Below are 3,553 nucleotides of genomic sequence, written 5' to 3'. Positions count from 1 at the left end.
TCCTGCTGCAATGCCATTGGCTTAATCAATTACATCACTGAGAGGTTTGATTCATGATATCCAAACAGAGATTCTATTACAGAGTGATCATGCAGAGCATATACATGTGTGTGTGTCTGGCAGATATATCTGGTTTTATATATTTGTACATAGTATATATATTTATGTACAGGCATGGACACATGTACCATTCCCTTTTCTATTCAGAAAACCCCAAAAAGCTGCTTGAATCATTTTCACAAATAAGACAAACCCCATATTTTGCTGGCAAAACAATTACGGCTGTCAGGTCTGATGGACGCAGTGCCTGCCATGAATTATTCATAGAGGCTAATTATAAGCTGGCAGATTTCTGGCACAAATGTGCTGGAGATCCCAGTTATCTGTGAGTGATCTGCTCCTCCCAAGTTCCTGAGGCACCAGAGGAGAGGGACAAATGGGTCCAAACTGACTCACTCCATATGCGATGAGTTAGGTGGGGACTCAGCTCCTCTCCTTGGAAGCTCTGTGAGGTCCAGCATGACTCCAAAAGTGACCCCCTAAGCACAAAGGTTGTGTGCTTCAAACTGCCATTCCAGTCTCTGAGGATTTGGTGAGGGTAATTGCTGTGTGAAACGGCTGTGCTGCTGCTCCAGGAATCTACTGCCATATGTCCAGCTGTGAGACACAGATGATGTCCAAGGAAAGGCACAAAATGGTGATAATGGTTCAAAGGCAGAGCCTCTTCTAATCAGCACTACTTCCTTCATCCCTTGTGCCTTTCCCTTTTATCATTTCCAATAGAAGAAATAATGTGTCTCCTCCCTCTTCCTCAGCTGATTCCAACACAGCCCTGGCAGCTGGTGGTGAAGAGTCTCTAACGGAAAGCAGTGAAAAGTGGATTTTTCAGACCGGCAGTGGATGAGCTTGGAGGGTTTGAGAGGCCCTGACCCAGCCCTGGCTAATCCACTGCTGTTTGGGAAGTCTCTGAGGCACATTCCAAGCCTCTGCCAAAGCCCACACAAACCACGGCTCTCCTGCAAACCCTGCGCTGGACCAGTCCTGAGGTGTGAGGGTGAAGAAGAAGAGGGCTGCAGGGATGGGTGATGCAGTGCCCAGTCACTCTGGCCTGACTGAGAAGCAGAGGCACTGCACCAGTCTGGACCGAGCAGTGTGGCCAGAGTGGATGTGGCAGACAGAGAGGTGCCTGCTTCCAGGCAGCGTCTCAGGTGTCCCTCCCTCCCTCCCTCCTGGCTCTCCTCAGCACTTTCCCGAAAGCCCGCTGTGAGTTTGTAGCTCTGCTTTAAAGTTCCTTGCTTTCTTTGAGGCTTTGGGCACTTTCCAGGGCTTTTGTTCACCCATCAGTCACTGGAGAACAAAGCTTCAGAGGCACAACCAAAGGTCAGAAGAAGTTCTCTGTTCAAAGTCTTCTCCTCAGCAGGAGTTAAATACAGCATCAAACTCCACTGGAAAGATGATGCCTCTCCAAAGCTCTGTTTCCATGGCCGGAGCTCACCTCTGAGCAAACCAGAGGCCAAAACCCCCAAGCTTTGACTGAAGGTTTAAGAAAAAGTACCAGGTTCTGCCCCACACCAGGAAACCTGGGCTAAGCACAGCAGAAAACAAAGATCAGAAAATCCATGACCACAAATCTCATGTCTGAGAGAAAGAGGCAAGGCAGTTTTCTGGAGGCTTCTCCAACCCATTAGTCTTCTGCCCAGTAATATAAGGCTTAATTCTGTTAGCAGTGAACACCTTAATGGGGAAATTCAGGGCTTCTTGGTTCAAACAGTCCAACTAGTTTCCAACCTCAGTGGATATTTCATTACTGCCCAATGGGGCCAGTTACTAACTGTGTCTTTAGGACACACCTAAAGAAAATGAACCCCATGTATGAGCCCTTCCTTGCCCTGGCTCCCTGGCAGCCAAAGTTCCCACTGAAATCAATACTTCTCTGGGGGACTGTCAGTATCTGAAACACAGCTTTGATTTCCCACTGGCTGTGGGGTCACACACAGCTATTCTGGCTGTGTGTGCAGCCACCAGCCCTGTGCACCAAGAGCAGATCCCCAAATCCCGAGTGGGCTGAGAACACCTGAGGCAGAGTAAATAATCTCACCACACATCTGTCCATGTCCTTGCTCCTTTCAAAATAAAAGGGCGGGTTATGAGCAAGAGAATGAATGTCCCTAATAAAGCCAGGGCTGGTAAATAACATTATGCCTTCATTTGCTCTGCACCATTCATATTCTTCCAAGCAGAAAGGTAGCAGGAACTGTGCAGATCGTCAGCTGTTGGGAGCCTTCAAACTTTGTCTCTTCTCTCAATGCATGCTATAAAAATTACCCCTCAGAGACTTTTCTTCCTCTGTCCTTTTCCTCTTGACATACTGTAGATAGAAACTCTCTCCCTGCAAGAAAATTTCTTCTTCCATGCATTCCAAGCTCAGTGACATTCTTCACAGTGCCCCAGAGCACTGGGCCTCTGTGTGCATCTGTCTCCTTGGTGTGAACTTAAAGATCAGGAGTCATTCATTTACAAAAATAGCGAGGACACTTTTTTCTTCTTGCCCAAGTCTCTTCCTAAATCTAAAGAAAGAAGGAGCTTCCCAGATGCTGAGGAAGCAGCAGGCCCGCCTGGGTACAGTGGGCACGTCAGGATAATTGGGATGCAGAGAAGACAGACCCAGCTGATGATGTGCATAAACCTCCCTTGTCTGTATGCTGCCTTCCCCACCCTACGCTTCCTCTGCAGTTTTAATGTTTTGTTTCAACCTTTGGATTGTATTAAAATATTAATGCTAATGTTTTATTATAATTTTATATTCCACAGTTAATATTTTAATACAATAAAAGCCCAAATGAAATCTTTCAATGTTATTGGGCGAAATGATTATGCACAAGTGAAACAAAACAATCCACTAGCGCCAGGAAAATGTTTACTTGGAGTTTTTTTTTCCTGAGTGTTAACCAAATGCCTTTCTTTTGTTCTGATGGAAGGACAGCCCTCCCTGCTTTCAAAATATTAGGGATTCAATTAAATTGCGTATTCAAGTGCCTCAAATTGAATCAAACACCCCTAACGTGGCTCAAGATTTACCTTCTTGTTATGAGATACAATGCAGCTCTGAGGCCTGAGAAGAAAGGGTCTGTCCCAGAAAGGGACTAAGTGATGAGGTGAGACATGAGGATGCTCAGCCCTGCAGCCTCCTGCCATGTGCCCTCCTGGCACACTGTCCCGAGCTGCTGAGTTTGCTTTTCTGCTCCACAAAGGGCCACAGTGACACAGTGAAGACCACCTTGCTCTGCTACAACAGTGAAGGTGAGCAGGTGAACCCCTGGGAAATGTGAACCTCAGCTGTTCTGTGCCGAGACCCCTCTGGTCTCAACACTTTGGGTGCCACATGCCTGTGATACCCCCCCATTTTATGGCACAAGACAACTGTTAACACTTCCAAACAATTTTTCAATTTAAGGCAGATTAAGAGCAAAACTCTAGTGGGACTAATAGTGTGTAATCTTCTCTCCATTCCTACTCCTGCATTACGAAGAAGAGTTCTCTGCAATGGTGTATT

The sequence above is a fragment of the Corvus brachyrhynchos genome, unplaced genomic scaffold, assembly GCF_000691975.1.
Source record: "Corvus brachyrhynchos isolate BGI_N302 unplaced genomic scaffold, ASM69197v1 scaffold158, whole genome shotgun sequence".
Lineage (NCBI taxonomy): Eukaryota > Metazoa > Chordata > Aves > Passeriformes > Corvidae > Corvus > Corvus brachyrhynchos.
Note: the sequence above shows the minus strand (reverse complement) of the source record.